This window comes from Microcebus murinus, chromosome 15, assembly GCF_040939455.1.
Source record: "Microcebus murinus isolate Inina chromosome 15, M.murinus_Inina_mat1.0, whole genome shotgun sequence".
NCBI lineage: Eukaryota > Metazoa > Chordata > Mammalia > Primates > Cheirogaleidae > Microcebus > Microcebus murinus.
In genome coordinates, this window is record NC_134118.1 from 36789770 (window position 1) to 36801894 (window position 12125).

General features: G+C 31.9%; 1 protein-coding gene across 12 annotated transcripts in view; it reads left to right on the forward strand.

The window, feature by feature from the left end:
* FBXW7 (F-box and WD repeat domain containing 7) overlaps window positions 1-12125 on the forward strand; it is a 190241-nt gene that overhangs the window by 113389 nt on the left and 64727 nt on the right. The window lies entirely within an intron of this gene.

The window sequence follows — 12125 nt, forward strand, 5'->3', positions numbered from 1 at the left end:
AGTAATTCAAAAGAAAGCTCAAAAGTATAAAACTATAGAAGACATATAATATTTAAGTTTTTGTAGAAGTCATACTAGTATGTTTAGCATGCTTAGTAAATTAGGGAAAGTATTATTTTTTAGTATGAAATAAAAAGCACTTAATTACTTAAGAATTTAGCTGTTTCTTCATTGAACACTAGGGGGCATCTTGTACCTTATTGCTACTGACAGAGCTGTTCATGTATTTTAAATGTATTTAATATGTGCTTGTCTCCTACTTTATGTTCTAGTACACCATGTCTTGCTCAGAATTTGGAATAACTACTTGAAGTAGTTATGTGTGTTGTCATATAATATGTGGGGATCCATAGAGTTTTTCTTTTTGCTTTTGTTTTTTTAAATAAGCAGCTAGCATATCTTCATTTTGCTATTTAGTAACAATAAAAAGTGATAAAAGAATGAATCTTGGGATAAGTGTACATATATACGCAAGCTTACCGTGCTTTGGGAATTTGAGTATATATTTTGAAAATTTCTCAATTATCTACATGTAAGTGCATAAAACCAAAAGGCCTCTCATTTTTAGTTGCTCTGGGCTTTCTTAGCATATATATAAGAAAAGAATGATCTCTCCAAAGAGATTATCCTTCATGTCCAAATTTCCTCTTGTGTTAGCATAGAAGGTAATATTGTAGGGTAAAACCACCCAGTCATCCTAAAGTAAAAAGAATATTGAACAACTAATTCAATCTTCCTTAATTTCTTTTGATTGTTTGGGGTAAAAAATGAGAGCTATAACCTACAGGGCATAAATAGGTAGTGTGAATGTGTGAAGCAAGTTATGAACACTAAGTAAGACTGCTCAGGCTCTTATGAACAGCATAAGATATGCCCTCTGTAAAAGGTGCTAATATTCAGTTAAAAAAATGAAAACATTATACTGTTTCCCAAACTGACTGTGGTCTGCATACAACCTATGGACTACTATTGATCTTTAATAGCTTCTGAAGAGGAAATTCAAGTTCAAGGTATAAGTAGAGCCTTGATTAAATGATTTCTTCCTTTGGATAGACCTTAAAGAACACCTCTCATTACTAATTTCTTTATTATGTTTTATGGGGAAATAAAGACATTTTTCTCGTTAGCTAGTATAATACACTTCCTTTTTGTGAAGGTAAGTTGGTATGATGAACTCAGGGGAAACACATTGTTTACATCTTAATGGAGAACATGAAAGATGATCATGTGAAAGAGAGAGAAGGAGCAATGATACATTTAAAGACAAAAGGACTCATCTTTAAGTCTCTCCTCCTTTGATTTGTCAACTTTAATATCTTATTTCCTCAAATTATTAGTATAATAAAGTGACAAAATTTCAATCTCTAGTTACAAGTTTTACTGAGAAATTAGTCCTTGAATATTATTTTAATTTTTTTTAGTCCTTGAATATTGATAAATGTTTCAATTAAAAGTCATTGCTGTGATAAAACAGTATTCTCTAACTGATAAAGTTATATTTCCTATATCTTAGTTCTATGTTTGCTAGTTTACTATTTCGTTACTGTTTTACTGCCTTTTCTGAAACCTATATTTATTGCTGAATTTTGATACATTAACATGAGCTTAGGTGATTAAATACTTAGCTTGAATTCTGATCTTTTTGTTTGGGTAATGAAATGAGTTAGTGTGGTGAATGTTAAACTCTTAAATGGTCAAGAATGTAAAACTAGTTTTAAAAAAAAAAGGTCAGTATTTGGATATGTTGAGAAACACCTGAATTGCTTCTTTGAGATGGAGAGGTATTAGACGCTATTGATGGATTGAAGACATCAAATACTGTCTTTTTAACATGTATTTGGAGAAAACACTAGCTTCCTAGTTAAAATTTGGTTCATTTTAACAATATTATTGAGCATTCAAAGAATTGCCATTATTCTTCTAAGATGTGCTATAGTTTAATATTAACTTTTGTAGGGGTTGGGGAAGGAAGATATGAGCACATTACTATGCTAAATGCATACATTCATTGTAAGGTGTATTACATTTACAAAAGGTTAATGGGGAGAGGGCACGTGCAGAATTGAGGGCATGTGGTGTTTTATAAATGTGAGAGATCACTTTGATTTGCTCAAAAGTCAGAGGTTTGGGAAAATTGGGTTAATATGAGTACTAGAAGGCTGGGCACGGTGGCTCACACCTGTAATCCTAGCACTCTGGGAGGCCGAGGTGGGAGGATTGCATGAGTTTAGGAGTTCAAGACCAGCCTGAGCAAGAGCGAGACCCTGTCTCTATATTAAAAAAAAAAAAAAAATGAGTACTAAAGATGTTTCTAGAACACCATTCACCTGTATTGTAACTAATTGGCATCAGTGATTTCTTGAACTACTCTGGAATGATTTTAAAGCAGAAAACCTTCTTACTTCTATTTCCCCATATCACAGGTTATAGGAGATATAAATAGTTTATAGGAGATACAAACTCCTCAAGAGGCCATAGGGGCCAGAAAGGTAATCTAAATGAATGAAATGGACTAAATATAACACCTAGGGAGCCAAAGCTTCTGTTAAAGGGGGGATGGCTGTGAAAATTGTGATCTTGATATTCCTATGTTTTTGAATTTTTCAAAAGTCACTGGACTTTTAGATTTTCAAATAGTATTTATCTTTTTTTAAATATGTTAGCGTAAATTTTACAAAAGCATTTCTATAGATTAGTTTGACCTATGGACCACTCATTTTTCACTAGACATCATATATGGAAGGAGAGTGGGTTGTTGATCACTCACTGCAAAATTTAAATAGTTTGCCTCCAGTGCAGATCCCTTAAGGGAATCAGATTGTTTGCAGGGAAGTACAGCATATGCATAGCACATTAAGTGCCTTAGACCCAGGGGTCCCCAAACTTTTTAAACAGGGGACCAGTTCACTGTCCCTCAGACTATTGGAAGACTGGACTATAGTTTTAAAAAAACTATGAACAAATTCCTATGCACACTGCACATATCTTATTTTGAGGTAAAAAAACAAATGGGCAAAAACACCCGCATGTGGCCCACGGGCCATAGTTTGAGGATGCTTGCCTTACACACTGATGTAGGACTTTTTTTCTTATGAATTTGATATATTATTTTTAGGTGTTAAGCTGCCAAATAAATTGACTTAATTTAAAAGAAACGTGTATCCCAACTTCCACAAGGAATATGAAATGGCTTATATATAGGAGAAACACATATAATAAAGTGATGAAGTATACACAAAATCAGAACTAGGGACAACACTAGAGTAGAATATGAAGACAAGGCCATGAGAAGAGATGAGTAATGAGTTGTGAGTTTGGGAAAGCTGGTAATAGAATATTGGTAGGCTATTCCTCAGCTCCTATACCAATATTTTTCTTTCTTTTTTTTTTTTTTTAATTTCAGAATATTATGGGGATGGGAGTACAAACACTTTGGTCACATAAATGGCCTTTGCACCACCTGAGTAAAGCTACAAGCATGCCCATCCCCATACAGGGTGCACTGTATCCATTAGGTGTGAATTTACCCATCCTCTCCTCCCCCCTCCCATGCCCTATTGCTGATGAATGTTGCTTCCATATGTGCACATAAGTGTTGATCAATTAGTATATCAATATTTTCTCAAGTGTGACCCTGTACCAGCTGTTTCAGAAACATCTGGAGTGCAATAGTTATTATTATTAATTATTGCAAATTTTGTAAGCACTAACTATGAAGCATTTTTGATCCCTGACAGATCTTTTTTCTCTAATTGGCTGTTAATGCTGAACCTAGAAGGAATTTGAAAAAGAACTTAATAGTAAATTTTAATAATCTTGGGGCCGTGAGTACTCACATGAAAATATCAGAAGAAATGAAAATGAAAGTTTTATTCTTTAACAATATTTGGGTGTTCTTGAACTAAATAGCTAGAACTGGAATAAATACAAGGGAAATTCTCTTTGGCACTTCTGTAGAAATTGTAGAATACTGCTTGATACTACAGAAAATGTCTAAATTTTTCACAGTGAAGAGACGATTATAAACAAATGAAAGCAGTCACTATGAATGGAACAATAGTTTTAGATAGGGTGAAGTTATTTAGGATGTATTTTAGAGAACACATTTTGTAAATTGTTGGTATAGCTACTAGCTATATCTGGCATAGAATATTAACACATTAACTGCCGTGTGAGTTGTGTTTAACTCACGCCGATTTTGAGCTCAGGGCCTGCAGTTGGTTCATGAAAATCTTACTTGATGTTTTTATCGTTAGAGTTAATATCGACAATTTAGTTGCATATAATTCATGCACAGAAAACAATAAAAAAACAATAATTTTTTTATTGAATTAGAAAGGATTGTTTTGTTTTTGAAGTTTTTATTCTATTTTTGTAATAAAACACCATGGTCCCAAGGCAAAACATTTTTTTTCTAGCATGGCAGTCCATGTGTTAACTTGATTCCTCCTAATAAGTATTGTCAGGGTAGCAACTTACATATAATCTGTAACCTCTAGTTATAGGAAATATACCTAGAAGAATGATGATTGTTTTCATAGATCAGGGTTAAGAATGATGTATAACATTTTTTGTATCTTTTTTTTCCAGAAAGGATCTGCTTTAATCAAATGTACCTTTTCCTGCTTGTAGGCACTGTTTGTTCCTGCAGTTATTAAAGACAGTTGTTCTGCTTTTTAGAAATAGCAATTACTTTTAGAAGATCCTTTACTTTTGAAGTGAAAATGATTTAATTTTCTGTATTTCTTGTTGGTCTTAAATGGCAGTTTCTGATTCTTGAAATCAGATGCAAGTGAGGAATGAAAGTGTGAAGAAGGTACTGGTGAATTTGGGAAGTAAGTGCCAAGAGTTATTTGCTTAGCTACAGGTGTTAGCTCTCTATGTCCACATTATAAATTTAATTTTCTAGAATGAGTTGTTTGTACTTTACCAATTTGCTGCCATCTGTCATAGGGTTTAATGAGTGAAAAATTTAAATATGTTAAGGGACACCGGTAGTGTTTTGTGTATTTTTTTTTTTTTGGTCTTTTTTGTGTGTGTATGTGTGTGTATCTAGAGACGGGGTCTCACTGTGCTCAGGCTGGTGTCGAACCCCTGAGCTGCAGCTATCTTCCCACCTCGGCCTCCCAGAAGGCTAGGATTACAGGCGTGAACCACCATACTCACCCTACATCTATCTGTAGTGTTTACAGCTTAAAGTTTCAGTTTTAGAGTTTAGTTCCATTTTTGTTATATTTTTATGCTTCTTTACTTCAAAAAAGAATAGAGCAGAGATTGCAAACTGGTATCTCATATGGTATTTTTTAAAACACATTTAAATTCATTGCCAATATATAAAATCCTTGAGAGTTCAATAAAAATATTTACTTTTCACTTTTGAAACTATGGAACATCTGGCCTTATGGAGCCCATTTGTTTACATGACAACAATCAATTGGACCTTTTAGGTGGGCTTCCAGGTCTTAAACCTGACCTGTTTTTTCTCTCATTTATTTAACCTGCCTGCTTCTTTAGTCATTTCAGTTTGCTTGGAATATAGAAAAAAAGGCATGATTCTATGAAATCTAAAAGTGAGTTGATTTTTCCTTTTTTTTATCATATATCAAAATTCTTTGGCTGTAAATTTAAGCTAAAGTAGTATGTAACATTTTTTTAAGTTTTATTATGAAAATAGCTAAAGACTTGTTGTATACCTCATTTCCACTGGGTATTATCAAGATGGGAGATTGTCACCAAAAATTTTGCCACCCTCAAAATAGCCACTCACTTACATTATCATTCTGAATTACCTGTTGTTCTTTCCATACATTTTGAAATTCATAATTCACTAGGATGACTGTATTTCATATTGTAACAATAAACCAGTGTTTCTGGAGCTCCTTGTTTTGTAAGAGGTTTTGGTTATCGGTTACCACCTAACACATCATCCCCAAAGCTTTGCGGATTATAACAGACAAGAATTATTTATTATTTCTCATTGTTCCTGTAGGGTAGGAATTTGGGGAGAAAGCTGACCTGGCTATTACTAATTCAGGGTTGCAGTCAGATTATGGCTGGAGGTGAAACAATAGGGGTCTAGAATAGCTGGGGCCTGACCAGGAATCTTTTTTTTTTTTTTTCATATAGTCTCAAAACTTCTCCATATAATATGGTATTTTTACCTGGGCTAGTTTGGGCTTCTTCAGGGCATGGTGGCTTTAGTTAAATCTTAAGACATAACAATCACATCAGAGCTACCAAATGAGTGTTCTAGCAAGCAAGAAAACAGAATCTCCTTTTTATAACTTAGCCTAGGAATTCACTTGATATCACTTTCATCATCACTAATGATCCAAACAGTCACAAAAGTCTGGACGTTTATTAAGGAAAGCAGACATGATCTTTACTTCTTAGTGGAAGGAGTGTCAGAGTCACATTGCAAGAACATCATGGGAAATGGGGGGGGGCATTGTTGTCACCGTCTTTGAGAATACATTTTGCTATAGGATAATATCTTTGCTGTTATTCCTGTTTTATTTGGATTTCATAAAAGTCAGGCACATTAAACAGATTCCATATATAATATATAAATGTCTTAATATAATACTTTATTTCAGTTATCTAGAGCTCTGGCAAACCTACATATCTGAAGCATAGATAATAAGAAGTCTCCAAACAACCAAGTTAGGAAGTAACACAACTAGGTTAGAATAGATGTTTTGTTATGAGTTTAGGAATTTGTTATACCAGGGTTAAAATCTTAACTCCATTGCCTGGCACCTGTGTTACCTTGGGCAAATTTGTAAACCTTTCTGAGCTCTAATTTCCTTGTCTATAAAAAGTAGGATAATGATACCTCACAGTTTTGTCATGGTGATTAAGTGAAATAAGGCATAGTCTACTAGGAACTCTGTTTTATCTTTCCCCCTCGTGATTGTCCCAATCTGAAATAATACATATGCATTTTCTAAGCCCTATATCTGCAGACTTCCTTTATATCTCCTATAGATCAGTGATAGTCTCCTAGCATCCCTAGCCTTCTTACTCTTTCCATCCCAAGATCTTTCTATTTCAGGCATATTCAAGAATGATAGGGATTGAGTTTTATTTGTTTTTAATCTTTCTTGGTAGCCAGTTAGTGTTTTGCTTATTGGAAAGAATGAAAATTTAGATTCTCAGTTTAATTTAAACTTCAGATATACAATTAATGTTGGTGATTTTAGTAGACAGTATTATTTTGTTGAATATGTAATTTTGGCAATGTAAAAGGCCCGTAATATCAACAGTCAGCCCATGCAAGAATGAGATCCTAAATATGAATTTTTATAACTTTATTCATTCTATTACTTCTATGCTGAAGTAGTTTCAGTAAATATTGCTGAATCTCACATGCTTTTGTACTGTGTTACTGACAGTTATATAAATGGAGTTGTAGTACTGTGTCTCACTCAAAATAATTGATTTTTATTTATTATTGCATTAGAAACTCAACAATTATAGGAAACAATTTTTCTTCCTATTATTTTCTTTTCTTAAATTGTTAGCACTCTGTCACATATTTTATATTTCCATAAGTTTAGCTTTTTATTTTTCATAGGTAAATCCTTATAATATGCTGAACTGTCAATTTGGTGAGCATTCTGCCTTATAGCTTAGTTTAGTTTTAGTTTAATTTTTTAAAAGCTGTATAGCAAAACCATTACTGCATTACTTAGTGTGCTTTAAAAGAATTATTAGTACTATGTTCTTACTCCTAATTATTAGTATGACTCCTGGGCCTGCAATACTCTTTAGAGCTTTTACAGGGGAAATAAATGATTGATAAGTCATATTTAATTTATTTTAATTGAAAGGCTGATGAACTGTTTATGTTTAAACTTATTCTTAAAAGTATTTAAATGATGGATCTTAAAAACTTCTATTAAATAAATTATTATTTTTCTTACTCAAATTTTATTTTGAGAATTATAGAAAATTAGGTTGCTTTAAATCACTTACTTTGTCATCACATGAGGCTTTTGCATGACTGAAATACCTGTAATTACTGTGTCATTTTTGTCATAGTTGACTTAAGGTATAACTATAATAATCATCATCTAAATTCTTGGTGAGCAGCTGTGTAAGACCAATTTAACAGCTGGGGTAACCCAGCTCAGACTGTAAGAGTTAAACTTAATCATGAGCCAAGTCATGTTATAGTCTTTGAGGATTTCATACTGGGCATTTCTGAAATACTTACAAATTCAGTCTGATAGTTGGATTTTTGTTTCATTTCAAATATTTTTTTAAATGCTTAATGAAAGAATGAGGAAAAGTGTCATTTTAAGATTAACAACTAAAATTCTTAGACACAAATATAAGAATAAAATCTAGAGCTTACTCATTAAAAATCAGATATTCTCTATATGTCACTCTTTAGGCCACTGTCGTAGGTAGGAGAGAAAATGTACACACACACACACACACACACACACACACACACAAATTATTATAGTATAATATGGAAACAGAAAAATCCTGAGGTTATTTTTTTTGAATTTCATCTTTTTAATCATGTTTTTAAAAATCATTATGCTTATACCTTTTTTACAATAAAAATGTTTTCTTCTTATTATACAATACAAATGTATATTCACAATAGGCATAGATGTCTGTTTTTAGAAGGTATACACAAATGAAGCAATAAATTTTATTTAGATACATTTTATAAACTATAGTTATACTAAACTATAGTTCACTAAACTATGATAAGGGAAGGCTTGCCAAATTGACAATACAACATGTTGCAAGAAAGGCTGTATACTTGCTATTAAAACTGTGATATACACTACAAGGAGCTTATTCTCAATCATCTGGTCCAGCCTCCCCATTGTAGAAATATAAAGTCTGAGACCAGTTAGTGGTGGAGCTATATTCTTTGTATACTGGTGAGTTTACTTGGAGTATCAACTTTAGGTAATTGAACTGAAAGTTGGCTGAGACAACAGTTTAGTGAAAGAATAATTTAGTTATAAATAAATTAATAGTTAGGTTTTTTGAATCTTGGAATTTCTGGTGTACCATGAAGTGGTTTTATCACCTTTATATTTATTATTTATTAGGGACTTGTTTTGGTTGGATTTCTATATTTTACTTTTTATAGCTTATTTTTAGCCAATTATTTGGAAATAACTAGAATTTGAAACAGCCTAAATGTCTAGCAGTCAGACCTTGATTATATAAATCAAAGCAGCTATAGTATTTTATGTAACCTAGTATTCTAGCATTTTTATTTGGAAAATATGCCACATATACATCTGTGTACATATGCATGTACATGCACATGCAGTGCTTTTATTTTGTAAAATATCACATTTTTATAGCACTCATACATATTGTATGTGCAATCTCAGAACCCAAGCTAATTTCTCTTAAGTAGTTAGGGGCTTTCCTTGGTGCCCAGCTAAAATTAGCAGGGAAGTACAATAACATATGATTGGTTAAATATTTACATGAATATAATGTCTCAAATACATTATAATTGGAAGTTGTAATTTTTCTTAGTTCTTTGTGCATGTAAACATCTTTCATGACATTTTTTGGAATCATTTTAAATGCGATTTTAATTTTATAAGACATTTTTTATTCATTTGAGTCATGCCTTTTATGAATACTAAAACTTTAAAAGGTATGCCATATATTTGAATTTTTTTCATGCTAAATCTAATCTTTATGTTTCTACATTTAAAGTAATGGTATAAGTTTGCTGGATTTTTAAAACAGTTATTACTAATACAAGCTTGATAGTTTTGTCATTAAGCAGAAAAAAAATTTCTTGAGTTATGACTGTTTTCCTTGGTGTTTAAGTTATTCTGTCTTTGTACATGAATTGCTTTTATACATGAATTCCTTGGTGTGGAAATACTTTAATACTCTGATATCTAAGGTGTTAGGAAAGACTGAAAACTGATTAGTATAGAAAATAATCTGGCTTATTCTGTATCCATAAATAAATGAATGTGCTTCATAATACCATATTTTCTGATCATAAGGGTATCGATTCTGATTTATTTCACTTTAATAGTGAGATAATTCTAGCATTTGGAATTTTCTGTTTCTACAAAAGAATAACTCATTTGTTGCTTAAATTCATAGAAGCAGTGATTAATATTGAATTTAAATGGCATATTTTGATGTTCTCCCTGTCACAGATTTTGAGGTGAGACTTTGGAAATTCTTGGTATAAAATCATTAGAGCTTGTGTCTTCCAAGTGTTTTGTTTTAGCTGATTTAGAAATAATTTATGAAAAACGAAAAATCTTTATGCTGCTCATATGCTGTGGCTTTTAGTCAAGAGCAGTTAAATCCTATCCTTTTATATAATAGTAAATGAAAGAAAAGATGGAAATCTAGAATAAATGGCTGTAATGGTATTTTTTGTTGTTGTTACAAGAGAATTGGAGTGATTGGAATTGTAATGTATTTTGCAAATAACATATTGGTGATATTTTCTTACATGTAATACTTATATATAATCATTTTTCCAAGAGCAAACTTTTAGAAGAAAGAAATTGGGAAGTGATATGTGGGCAAAATAAATTACTTTGTTTTAGAGACCTTCTCTTTACCACAAGTTCCATAATGTTGAGCTCTTTTTGGTTAGTCAGTGATAATTTGGAGTCTTAAAATGCTAAGACACTATGGCTAAGATATTACAGCTTCATTTTTAGGTGAAAAATTTGACAGAATTTTGGAAATCTTTCTGAAACTTATAGATAATTATATTTTAAAATATTCTACTCCAAAGTCTTTGTAGATGGACTTTAGAATCTCTACTTGCTTTCCTAGCCATTTAAAAAATAGAAATTTAATCTCCAAAGCTCTATGTGATTTTTGATGCCGATAATAGTTGTAATAGGTAATCATAATAGGTAAGCTCAGTACTGTCAAGAGCTCACAGTATTGAGCTCTTACTAAATGTGAGGCATTATTCTATATACTTGCATTCACTCAATCCTCACAATAGTCCTGTGAGGTAGGTACTGCATAGGTGAAACTGAGGCAAAAAGGGATTAATTTAAGGTCATACCTGGTAGAGCCAGGATTTGAACTAAGGCAGTTTGTCTCTGGAATCCATGCTGCCTACTGTGTTACACTGCCTTAATATTTCTGGTGTCATCTTAAAAACAGCTTGTTTGTTTTTAAGAGTCTCAATTTTAGTAGTGATAGAGTATCTTAAGTGTTTCTATAAGTAGAATTGAGACTCAGACTTTATCTTTTCTCGAATACATGGAATTAGCTGCATTTGAAAGTCTTAACAATTGAGGTTCTTATATACATTGTCTATGATTTCCTTCATTGATTAGAGGTTTCTGTATTTGAAGTTTTGGTGTTTTAAATGTTTCAATGTTTATTGAGAATATTGCTTTAGTAGTACTGTTACTTGAATCCTCCAAAAAAGGTAAAACTTGTAATACACACATAATTTAGAAATTAGTACTCACTTTGCTCAATCACTAATAATACCTCTTTTTTATAAAACTATATTGTTACAAACACACAATTCAACTTAGTAGTTTGTGTTACAGACACACAATTCAACTTAGTAGTTTGCTAAAGTTGCAATGCTCTGTACTATCCAGTTGAGGGCAGCTATTTACTGATTTAAAAAGTATCCAATTAGAATGTCACCACTTTGTGCTTACCAAAACTTAGTATTTAGTGTAAATCACATTTGATACATAAACAGCCTTAATTTTCACTTCTGTTTTGTTTCTGTTAGTGTAAATAATTTCCTGAAAATGAAAAGTCCAATTTTACTACATAATAATTTTTGGTCTCTTAGAAATTGGAGAATGAGAACTGTTGATTTTAATTTTAATTTTCCCAATCCAAGTTCTTTTCAAGTCAAAATCTTTTTTTCTCTTTCTCTCTTTAGGATTAGATTCTGAGATTAGAGATCTTCCTTATTTTTAAAGTATTTGCACATAAATACATGTGACTTCCAGACAATGGAAAACAATATTATTCAATGCTAGATCAAAATGAGTTATCAAGCCATGAAAAGACATGGAGGAAACTTAAATACATATTACTAAGTGAAAGAAGCCAATCTGAAAAGGCTACGTACTGTATGATTTCAACTGTATGACATTTGGTAAAAGACA